Below are 12,724 nucleotides of genomic sequence, written 5' to 3'. Positions count from 1 at the left end.
TTATATTATTTTTCCATGGGTGGTCTTAGAACAAGATACTTGTTAAAATGCAGATTCTTAGGCCCCAACACAGACCTACCAAATCAGACTTAGGAGTGACGATACATTTAAACCAACAGCACTGTGATTCTTCTACAGCCGGAAGGAGGAAAGCCCCAGGTTGGACTAGGGCTTCTCACACTAGACTGCACGCTTCTGAGGACAGGAAGCAACTCCTATTCACCCTCATAGTCCCAGTATCCAGCTGAGGTGCTTAACAATGTTCAGTGCTTGAACACATATGAATTGATTGTGTTAATCAGATATGCAATGTAAGTGTTCAAAAGCTTTCATGTTAGAATTAGTTCATGCATAGTTACTTAGGAAGCAGTGTAAACACTTCTAAACACTACATACTGATGTTTAGCTATGTCCTACTCTGGGTCCGTAGAGTACAGGGTTGAATGAGCCAAAGGCATGTCCTCTGCAAAACTCACATGCAGACCTTCTCCATCCCAACCTGAGGCTCAAAGAGTCTCCAGTCCCTCAGAGCATAAAAGTCCTGTGGTCATTTTAGGCAAAAATTCTAGCCTGGTCAAAAAGCCAGTCTCCAAACTCACATTCAGTTAAAACTTCTCTCTTCCCCCAACTGGGACCTACCTTGCTAGGAAAACTGCTGAGAATGGGATGCATGGGCCGTAGTCCGCTCCTTCTATGCCTCCTCCACTGTGCCCTCTGTTGCCTCTGGGTCCCCCAGGGACCAGGAGTGCTAGGAGGGAAGAGAGATGGGGAGAGTGAAATCTTCTTCCACTGGTGGAGTTGTAATCCAAAAGCAGGCCTCAGCACAGCAGACACACAATTACCAACACTTCTTCCTCACAGGGGAACCCTCCTCCCCACCAAGGACCCTGATGTAGTCACCGCTATAGATGGTACTGTTACCTAGTCCGAGCTCAGACTGCTCGCCACAGGACAGGACAGTAAACTGAGAGACGAGTTATTGCGGCAAGAAATAGCAACTTTCAGGGCTTCCCTGGTGGCGCAGTGGTTGAGAGTCCGCCTGCCGATGCAGGGGACACGGGTTTATGGCCCAGTCTGGGAGGATCCCATATGTCACGGAGCAGCTAGGCCCGTGAGCCATGGCCGCTGAGCCTGCGCGTCCGGAGCCTGTGCTTCGCAACGGGAGAGGCCACAACAGTGAGACGCCCGCGTACAGCAAAAAAAAAAAAAAAAGAAATAGCAACTTCCAGAAAGCTGGCAGACCAAGAAGATGGTGGGCTCATGTCCCAAAGAACCATCTTGCCTGAGTTAGAATTCAGGCTTCTTTTATACTAAAACGGGCAGGCGTAAAGTCAAGCATTTCCTGGTTCCCATCAGCCTTCGGAGGGGATGTGTTAATTTTTTCCTCCCTGCAGTCATTCACAGGTGGGCCTGGTCAGGATGTTTCCTGTGAGCTAAACAAAGGTATTTTAGCTTAGTGCTCATTACCTGGGAGGCAGAGTTCCCAGAAATTGGCTATTATGTATAATTTAAGCTTACAGGAAACATCCCTTTAGTGGTTAACTTGTAATAGAATACAAAGGTTCTTCCCTATTCTGGCCACAGATGCCATCCCCTCAGCTCTAGTGTCCCTACTGTCCACCTCCAGACTCTTGATGCTGGGTTCACCTTGCCCCTCCATGAGATTCTCTTTATTATGGTAAAGTTCCACTCCCTCTGTCATGGGTCCTCACCTGTTCACACCTTAGTTCCTGCACCCACGGGAGTCCAGCTCCTCCATCAGTGCCTTCTTGCTTCATTCTGCCAGCTCTTGTGAAAACAGGCACCAGTCCCTCCACCTGAAACTCTGAAGGCCCCCCAATTTGGCTTACTACGCTGGGGGAGACAGCTCCCCCATCCCCGAGGAAGACACACTGACAACTCTTTCTCCAAAGGATTCTCACTGTCCACCCCCATGATGATTCTCCCTCCTCTTCCCCCTCACCTGAAGCACACGAGGGGTGAATACTGGCCACACCAGTTCCGCGGTCTCTTAGCACATCCCACATAGGTGGTCCAACGTCTCACAAGGAAGTAGGGACATTTGTCACTGGTCGTAGTATCTGGGGAGACACAGCTAACATCCAGTTACATTAGTCAGTCTCTTAGTTACCAGTAAAAAGACTCAATTCATCTTAAAGAGTGGAGGTTTGAGATAGGAATACTGGTGGAAATAAGGAACTCTAAAATACCATGGCAGCCCAAGGACAGACCTTGGCTCACGACAACTAGAATGCAGTTTGGAGTGTGGAACAGATCTGACGACCCGGAACTCGACAGAGCCACCACTCTGTTTCTGCTGCCATTTCTCCTTTTACTCCCACCCACATGCCAGCTCCCACTCCAAACATCGTTCCCTGGAACATGGTAAAATGGGAACAGGTGAGAGTTCCGTGGTCAAATATATCTGGGAAACACTGAGTTAACAGTGTGTAGACAAGTTTCTTGCTGTGGGATCTTCAGAATCTTTAAAATACTAAAGCACCTTGTGACTCTCCAAGAGACGATATGCATGTGGTGTTTCCCAAATGCACTGGCCTAGGAAGTCCCATTCAAGGAACACCTGTTACCATGATGGCTGGAAGCTCTACATGCCCTTCCTCTACCTCTTGACTTCAGCTTACTTGTGGCTTTGAGGCCCCGTGGCATCTGCAGAAGGCCCTCTCCACGTACTTGCAGCACCTGCTCTCAAACCCACCGACTCTCTCTACATCTTGATCCTCTTAAAGACAAAGAAATTGCTTATTCCAGTGTGGTCACCATCTGGACAGTTTGGGCAGATGCTTGGCATTGAGTCATCTTAGAGGCCATTGACCCATCTGCAGCCTGACTCACCTTGGCCTGCGTGCCCACCCCTGACCAGGAGGGTGGAACGAAATATGACCTCCCACCCTGAGCAGGAGACTGTGAAGGGGACAACACCAATGGTGACCTATAAACACCACAGTCTCTGTAAGCCCTTTGTGACAGCCAGCCACTAACTGAAGGCGTATAACTGGGAGACTTAAGTCAAATAAACGTTTTTCATGTGCCTTGAGAGTCCCCCCCCCAGCCTAGTGAAGTATACTATGATCAAGATGGTACCAGGCTAGATACAAACTACTATATATAAAAAAACAGATGAACAACAAGGTCCTACTGTATAGCACAGGGAATTACATTCAATACCCTGTGATAAACCATAATGGAAATGAATATGAAAAAGAATATATATATATATATATCTCAATCACTTTGCTATACATCAGAAACTAACACAACATTGTGAGTCAACTATACTTCAATTTTTTAAAAAAAGACAGAAGGGAATATACTAGAAATACAGAGAATCTGTATTTGTGGAGAATTAGACTCCTCCAAATCTTGATTTCAAAATAAATAAATAAAAATAAAAAAGATAAAACCAGGCTCCATATTAATGCCTCTAAGTTTCTTCACTGCAGAGGTGAGCCACATTTTAAGTTCACAGAGCACTGAAACTGTGTGTGGGTGTGTGTGAACTCTGTAAGAGATAGAGTACATTTTAATTATATACAGTATATATGTTTAAGTATATATGTAACATTGACTTCTTCCCTCAACCCACTATGTAGCTCAGAGTCAAGGGTAAATTGTTTCCATGCTTTTGTTTTTGATACTTATCCATATGCTTCATGTCTTTAACAGCTAGTGGCAAACCCATTGGAAATGATTTTTTAACTTAATCCAAAGTAAAGAATGGATGCAAAACTGCTTTGTAGGCTTCTGTTTTTACAAATGCTTATTGGCAACACTGAATTTAAAATGTCTGTAGGTGGGCTTTCATGTCCCTGGCATGAAGCTTATGCAGCCCTGCTCCAGTTAAATAACTCAGTCCTAATCTATTAGAACTGGGAAGCATAGTAAAGCTGGGATTATTTTGGAAAATCAAGAGAGAGGTTTTTTCCCAGTTTGTTGGTTTGTTTCTTGAGAAGAGGAGGAAAGTCACATTTGCTGAGCACAAGATACCGTGGGATGCCCCTTTCACATAAAAATATTATAATAATAATAACTCATCCCTCCTCATCTTCACCTCAGCAGTCACATTCAGCCCATGAGAGAAAAGTACTGGTTCTTTAAACTCATTCCACAGATTGGATCATAAAAATGCACCTTCAGGGATTCCCTGGTGGCGCAGTGGTTGGGAATCTGCCTGCCAATGCAGGGGACACGGGTTCGAGCGCTGGTCTGGGAGGATCCCACATGCCGCGGAGCAACTGGGCCTGTGAGCCACAACTACTGAGCCTGCACATCTGGAGCCTGTGCTCCGCAACAAGAGAGGCCACGATAGTGAGAGGCCCGCGCACCGCGATGAAGAGTGGCCCCCGCTTGCCGCAACTAGAGAAAGCCCTTGCGCAGAAATGAAGACCCAACACAGCCATAAATAAATAAATAAATAAATAATAAAAATAAAGGAATTCCCTTAAAAAAAAATGCACCTTCAACATTAGAAAAACATGAGTTGGCCAATGTGACTAAAAGTCAATTTTAAAAGTCATGTCCTCTTCCGGTTGCTCCTTCATAGGGCCATCTGTGAGCCATAATTAACATACAATGTCAAGACAGAGGACTCCCCAACCAGGAGAAGGTTAGTGCAGTACAAAGTGCATGGGCCTGGCCTCAGACAGACTAGCTCCATGACTCTGAGCCAGTGTGCTAAAGTTTCTAAGCGTCAGCTTCCTCTTCTATAAAAGGGTGAGTGTCATATGTAATGTTATGACAGAGGCTGTGTAATAAAGGACCTGCTCTGTGCCTAGAACACAGTAGTTTCCAATAACAGTGATGGTGTTTGTAGTGGAGGTGATAACAGTGGAGATATCTCTTTGGTTGTCTTTTTTTTTTTTTTTGTCTACCCAACATGCCTTTCCTCCGTGTTCTAAAAACAACAGCCCCATTTCTTTGGGTAACTGCCCCCCGAGTTCCATGCGGTTCTGGGTGAAGTCTCAATCAGAGTTCTCCACCCCTCGACCATAGCAATGGGCTTCTGATCTTAGGCCTTTGTAGTAAGTGGTGTTCCCCTTCCTCCTGGACCCAGGGATTGAAGGGAGCAGGGGAGGGGGAGAGCAGGTAGGACAAATGAGTAAAGCAGAATGAATCAGAGTCTTTCCTCAGGAGTTTACAGAGAGATGTTGAGAGAGAAAAGCTCTCAGTCTTCTGGGGTGGCTGCAGCCACGCTGCCTTTCACCTCCTGCACACAGGGAACACATCTTGAAATAGAGAATGTGGCCAACACAGACAGTAGCAGAACAGAAAGAGAGAAAAATAATAATGATAATAATAACATTTGTATCCCTGGATCCAGCTCTACCCCTAGATTTACCAGTTAAATAAGTTAATAAATTCTCTTTTAGGCTTAAGCTAATTTGAATTGAGTTTCTACCCTTTGCATTAAAAGATTCCTGTCTAATATAAATATACTATCTTTTGAAGTTGTTTTTGTTTTGCTTTGTTAGTTTTTTCTTTTCTTTTTTTTTTTGTTTTTTGTTTTGTTTTGTTTTTGCTTTTTGTTTGTTTTATGTACAAAGATCTAGCATTGTTTCTGGGGTAAGGTAGGCATGTTGGGTGACCCATTCCAGGAAGTTCACTTAGTCCCACTGAATGAAGCCGATATCCTTGGGGTACTATCAGAAACACTGGCAGCACTTATGGAGGCGGCATTTTCGGATCAGACCAGCTGGCTTGAGCAGCCACTGCAAGAGGAGAACCCTGGCTGAATTTTCTCATGTGGCTCCAGGAGAGCTGCCTGTGACCCATCTTGTTTTCTCAGGTACAATGAGACAAAAGGCTAACTATACTTTTTAAAAAAGGAAGAAAGAAAGAAAAAGAGGAAGAGGACAAGAGAGCACAGAAGCAATACCCAGAGGCACCCTCACACACTCATTTCAGCAGAGAAAACGGAAGCCCGCAGGGTCTGCATCACTGCTGCACCGCAGTGAGCAAAGGCTGGAGCAGCACAGCCACTAAATCAGAAGCAGGCGACCTGCTGGGGTACACAGAACACCACGTGGCATCACTGTGATTTCTTGCCCATAGCTTAGTCAGTGGAGGGAGCAAGGTGAACCTCGACTCTGTTTTCCCGGCCACAGGTGTCCCCCTGCCCCACCCCAAGATAGGGAGACAAAGGCCAGCAAAGCTGGAGGAGTTCATAGGGACCATGTTATGGTGGCCTCACTGTGAAATATAAAGGATCTTGGATTTTCTCCAGGAAGCCATGGGAGCCATTGAAAGCCTTTTTAAGTAGGAGAATGACATTTTTGTGTTTTTGAAAGCTTTCCCTGGCCTCAGAACGGTGCCTGGATTGGAGAAGGACAAAGCTGGAAACAGGGAGACCTATGGAAAGATTTAGCAGCAATCAAGTGAGTACTTGAATAAAGACAAGCCAGCAGCAACAGAGAGTAGAGAATGTGTATTTAGCAGGTGAAATCTACAAGACTTCATGATTGATTGTATGGGGTAAGGTAGGGGCATGCAGGTAGAAAGAAGGAAGGAACCCAAACCATATGGTCACCAGCTGACTTCAGAGATCCAGAAAGAAGGTCTGGCGCTAGGTGTGAAGGAAGGGAAGGCATTCATGCTGGCCGTGCTCAGCTGCAGAATCCACGGGGATATGCAGGGAATGATGTCCAGTAGGAAATCAGGTGATCTGAGTCACTGCTTCTGTGATCATGGACATGTTACTTAACTTTGTAGAGCCTCAGTCTCCTTATTTATCAAGTGGGAATAATCTTCCCTAAGCAGAAATTTTAAGTAATTTGTCCAAGTCAGCCCAGCATAAAACATCACCCTTAGAGAGGAAGAATTGATAGAAAATCCTACCTACTCTGAGGGTGAGATTCCTAGGAGGTCGCTGGTCCTGGGCTCCCCCAGTCATGCCCCAACTCCTGCCTTATCCTAGGGAAGCCCAAAGGCTTGAGTAGCTCAGGCTTTGTCCTGAGGGATACTCTTCGTTGCGGTGCGCGGGCTTCTCATTGTGGTGGCTTCTCTTGCTGTGGAGCACGGACTCTAGGCGTGTGGGCTTCAGTAGTTGTGGCACGTGGGCTCAGTAGTTGTGGCACACGGGCTCTAGAGCGCAGGCTCAGTAGTTGTGGTGCATGGGCTTAGTTGCTCCACGGCATGTGGCATCTTCCCGGACCAGGGCTCGAACCCGTGTCCCCTGCATTGGCAGGTGGATTCTTAACCACCGCGCCACCAGGGAAGTCCCTGTAACTCAGTCTTTTTAAGGGACTTAAAAGACTTGGACTTGGACCCGCCTTTGGGTCTTTGAGTCTATTTTTCTTTCTCACTGGAGCATCCTTCTTACACTGGTTTGCCTACGGAAATCCTTTGCATTCTTTGAGACTTATTTCCTATCACCAGCCCTGTGATGTTTTATCTGCCTCATCTCCCTGGAACAAATCTTTCTCCCTTTAAGTCACCAGATTGTCCCTTAAGTCGCTGAAGTCTGTAGGCCTTACCTATCATGCTAGTTGACACAACTTGCAACAGTCTGAATTTAGACACCATTGAGGTGTGTGCCAGTTACTAAGCTCTAGTCTCTCAGCTCCAAACCCATCTTTCTATGCTGTGCCTTGTGGTGCTGGAACTAGGCGTCTGCAAACCACATTTCTGCCTGGCCAGCAGTCTCCCTGTCAGGTTCCACTCTGATCAAGGGAGACTGGGAGGTTGGAGAGAGAGAAGGGACTCCTGTCTGCTCACAAGTACTGTGAGCGTCACACCAGCAATGTGTCTGCCTCCACCCCCATGGAAGTATTTAAATCCAGTTTGCAGTTTTTCCAACACGTGTAACACTAGCCTCATCCCAGCTGCTGTCTCCTTCCTAGTGGTCTGGTTCTCAAGCCCACAGGGATCCTTCTCCAAGCTCAGAGATGCTGGTCCCAGTAGAGCTGTGGCTGCCCCTGAGGCCTGAGCTCCACCCACAGGCCCCGCCTCCCAGTGTCTAAATTTTAGTAATGCTAGTCTTTGCTGCCCAAACCCTGTGAGTGGTAGTTGCTTCCTGCAGTTGCTGTCTCTGTGATGCGTTGGTGCTCTTTTCTTGCCTTTTCGCTTACTTAGTTAACAACTTTATATCTAGTTAACAGTGTATATATTAAATTCTCTTTGTCCAAACAATTGTTATGGTTTATGACTTGACAATGACGGTACAAGGTGCTTTTAATGTAAGCATAGAATTGGCTTGGATCCATATGTTTTATAGGATCAATGAGTCATTTTTGCCTGGGGGGGGGGTCCCAGCCCCTAAGTATCTGGCCCTTAATGTGATTCTGTAACCCAACCCCTAAATGCCTGTCTACCTTGATATAGTAATTAGGCTGCCTAGGCTACCAGCACAAATTCTTTCCAGAGTCTGAACCCCAGAGCAGGCCCCATTCAAGGAGAGCCCAGTGGAATAGCCTAAGGCAATGGGACATGCACCTGCCTCTTGCCTTCCTAGACTCTGTGGGGAAGAAGGGGAGAGCCCCTAGGCAGAAGGGCAAGGGTGCATATAGGGTTAGGTTCCAACCATACCAACAGTAGAGAGGGGAGGGTGGCGACATCCTAGTGGACCATGGATACTAGACAAAGCCTGGTTATTTCTTATCCTGCCCTTCTGCCTAGGGACCATCCCCTTCCCTCCCCACTGAGTCTAGGAAGGCAAGAGGCAGCAGAAAAGTTTACTTGTGTTTTACTTGTACCCTACGTAATTGTGTCTCATTAAAAAGGTCCTTCCATTTGGAGGAAAAAAACTCATCTGTTTCCAGTTCCACCTCCAGAGCCAACCAATTAGTCCTGAACCAGCTGAACACAAATGGTGACCAGAACATAGTGCCTATCCCCAAGGAGCTTCCGTCCACTGGGAAAGGCGACAATAGGTTTGGGGGGGGTTCTTTTTTTTTTTGAGAACTCTTTTAGTACTTTTTTTTTAATATTTACTTACTTATTTATTTATTTAGGCTGTGCTGGGACTTAGTTGCAGCATGCTGACTTCTTAGTTGCAGTGTGCAGACTCTTAGTTGCGGCATGCAGGATCTAATTCCCTGACCAGGGATCGAACTCGGGCCCCCAGCATTGGGAGTACAGAGTCTTACCCAATGGACCACCAGGGAAGTCCCCAGACAATAGGTTTTTAATTAGAATACAGGTTCGGATGCATGAAGCAGAGACCCAAAATTGCAGTGAGTTAAATAAGATTTCTCTCTCTCTCATGAAACAGCCCAGATAAAGGTGTAGGGCTGACAGATCTGCTCTATTCCATGGGGTTGTCCAGGGACCAAGGCTCTTTCAACCTTGTTGCACTACCATCCTTTGAGGGTTGCCATTGTCCACAAGCTCTAAGATGACCTGCTGTCATGTTTACATTCTACTCAGCACAGTAAAAGAAGAGAAAAAGAAAGGGCATGCCCTTCTTTCTGGAAGCTATACACATTACTTTCCCTCACATCCCAAATGACCAGAATAGAGTCATATGGCCACAACTAGCTGCAAAAGGTACAGGGAAATGTAGCCTTTATTCTCAGGGCAACCATGCACCCAGCTAAAAACTAGAAATTCTGTCTGTACTTGAACCGGCTTGCAAGGCAGAAATAGAGACACAGATGTAGAGAACAAACATATGGACGCCAAGGTGTGAAAGCGGGGTCGGGTGGGATGAATTGGGAGACTGGAATTGACATATATACAGTAGTATGTATAAAACAGATAACTAACTTTTAAAAAAGAAAAAAAAGGAATTCTATCTGTACAGAAGAAAGAGAAAATGGATACTGAGGGGAACTAGCGGTCTGTGTCATAACAGACAATTATAATAATGTGGAAGGCGGGGTATACTGAAGAAAGGGCCTGAGAAAGCTTGAAGGAGTCTTCATTTTCCTGTGCCCAAGAAATGCTTAACACACTTTTATTTAATAAATCTGGACAAACACAAAAGCAAATAGGAGTTCAGATGCAAACTGAACTGAAATCAAATACTACCCAGCAAAAGCCAGTGGAAAAAATATATAAACTGTATCATTGTGGCAGGGCTGAACATCAGGATACAAGATCTTCTCTTCTTGCCCCAGCTACTTTCTTGTTTTACTGATAATAGTAAATCCAGTATTACCCATGATTCAATGTTTTAAAGAACATGCCAACAGGCTTTCACTTCAGACAAGCCAGAAGCACAAAGAGCTTGACTCTGAGTGTTCCTCAAATTCGTATGTGATGACGTCTTTAAACAAGAGGGATCCAGATTACCACATCCTCATTTTTACTAATGACTAAGGTATCTTTCAATCCTGGGACATACAGAAAAATCAGTTTTGGTTTCTCCTAACACAGGGTTTTGCTACTGCCTAGGGTGTTGGTCAATGATGCCTGAAGGATGAGACAGTTTCCAGAGGGTCACCAATAACAGATATTTCTTTTTCTCTCAAATTCATTAAAAGGGAAACCAAATGTCTTGGCTAAGGAGAGAGCTGACCTACTACTAAATTTACAGAAGAAAACACCTCTTGGCCAACCCAGAGCTCCTTGAATCAAAAGGGAAGTGCAAGGCCACTGCTTTTGTAGATAACAAATCAGTTCAGTCAAGGAAAGACTGTAGATCTGACAAGGGAAAAATGGCATGCTCAGAGAAGATGAATTTTTACCATATTTCATTATAAAAAACCACAATGAAAGAAAAAGGACTTCATCGGCCCCATTCTAGGAGCCCTGGCAATGCTAAGGATAAAAGGAGAAAGCCTCTGGAACTGGCTTCCTGTCATACAGGTTGCATCCATCAATTCAGGGCAGCTTCAGAGAGGCACACGCAATCACCGCTGACAGTGGATAAATCACAATTATCAAGACCTTATTAGCTATTGCCCTAGAGTTAAAGAGGGTCATTTGCCTCTATCGGGTAGCAATCGATTGCTTTGTATGGGCTACAACTTATAAAGCCAAGGTCAAGGTATGGTGATGGAAAATTAGGTTAGATATCATAAATCCTCCAGCGCCAATCCTTCTTATCTGAACGAGAGTGCTAGAAACTATTAACTCTGAAGACAGGTTTGTGGGAAATGTAACAGAATCCAAAATCATAGCAAACTTTCTGATGGATGATACACTACACCAGAAAAACCTAGAAAGACTGACCTTTCTTCACTTGATAAGAAGAAAAGAAAATTGAATTCACCCTGCTTTGATGCGCATGGTTAATTCTTCAGACCAGTAAGTACTCATCAAAAAGAGGAGGGGGAGGGGAGGGAGACACCTTATAGAGAGAATATTCACTTATTTCCCCTCTTCACCCCTTGCTATGATCCAAGAGAACCCATGCCCTAAATGAATGGCTCACAAGTAGCAGATACCACGAGGTAGGCACTGATGAAAGTGAGGGGATGATTCTATCACAGGGTCTTTTTGTCTCTGTACCTAATCACCAAGAAGCAAACTACCAAAAAAAAACAGAAACAAGATATAATTCTCAACTACCCAAATAAAAGATGTAACTTTTTAGACTGTTAGAAAATATTAACAATATTTAACAATCAGTAAACTGAGGTAAAAGCTATTAATATATGCTGTTACTTATACCATTCTTCCAAGACTTCTGAATTACTGAAAATATTCCAATTTAAAAGTTGAAAAAAATCTTGTCATAGTTGGTACTAAAGTAAAAGCAGCTGTGATTTAATTCTAAAAATAATTTTATGCGCTCCTTGTTTTTCTGTTTTTTATATAGCTTTTTACTTTTGCCTTTCTTACATCTTTTTACTTCTATACCTAGAATTGTACCAAATAGAAATATTTATAAATCAGCGTTTTCATACTGATCATAACAAATATTCAGTAAGTGAACCTACCTGTGTCCTTGTTTGGCAAGTTTTTTGGGGGGTTATTTTTCGGCTGCATCGGGTCTTAGTTGCGGCATGCAGGGTCTTCGCTGAGGCACGTGGGATCTTTCGTTGCAGCATGCAGGCTCTCTCATTGAGGTGCAAGAGCTTAGTTGACACACTGCATGCGGGATCTTAGTTCCCTGACCAGGGATTGAACCCACGTCCCCTGCGCTGGAAGGCAGATTCTTTACCACTGGACCACCAGGGAAGTTCCTTGTTTGGCAAGTTTAAAAAACACTGAAGAAGATAAGACACAAAGGCAAAAATTAACATCATCTCCGATGACTGTCTTTAACATAGTTGAATCAAGCAAGAAAAAACTGAATCAATTTTCTAAACTTTTACACAGCTGAAAAAGCATAAAGTTTTATTAAGCCCATGAGAAATGACAGATATAAAAGCATAAAGTTGGGCTTCCCTGGTGGCGCAGTGGTTGAGAGTCCGCCTGATGCAGGGGACACGTGTTCGTGCCCCGGTCTGGGAAGATCCCACAGGCCGCGGAGTGGCTGGGCCCGTTAGCCATGGCCACTGAGCCTGCACGTCCAGAGCTTGTGCTCCGCAACGGGAGAGGCCACAACAGTGAGAGGGCCGCGTATAGCAAAAAAAAAAAAAAAAAAAAAGCAAAAAGTTTCATTAAGTCCATGAGAAATGACAGGTATTTTTCAAATGAGTCTTGTTTAGAAATATCAGAAGTTAGAGATTGTCCTTAAAAACAGTGAGCAGGTCTAGAGGTGGAGTCAAGACGGTGGTGTGGGAAGACACCAAGTTAGCCTCTCCCCCCAACTAGGGTGCCTTTGGCCGCTGGTGGGGGACTCTGACCCCCAAGGAGATGGAAGGAACCCCACAATGAA

At 44.8% G+C, this 12,724-nt stretch overlaps 1 long non-coding RNA gene across 1 annotated transcript; it reads right to left on the bottom strand.

The window, feature by feature from the left end:
• Positions 1–647: 647 nt before the first annotated feature.
• On the bottom strand, positions 648–12,034 carry LOC309970903. Its single transcript, XR_014326710.1, has 3 exons — positions 11,841–12,034; positions 1,964–2,081; positions 648–748 (listed from the first exon to the last, which is right to left on the bottom strand). It is a non-coding gene; the product is annotated as an uncharacterized lncRNA (long non-coding RNA).
• Positions 12,035–12,724: the final 690 nt, after the last annotated feature.

This window comes from Leucopleurus acutus (assembly GCF_964270905.1).
Source record: "Leucopleurus acutus genome assembly, chromosome: 1".
In the NCBI taxonomy this organism is placed as follows: domain Eukaryota; kingdom Metazoa; phylum Chordata; class Mammalia; order Artiodactyla; family Delphinidae; genus Leucopleurus; species Leucopleurus acutus.
Note: the sequence above shows the minus strand (reverse complement) of the source record. Positions and strands in the feature narration are given on the sequence as shown.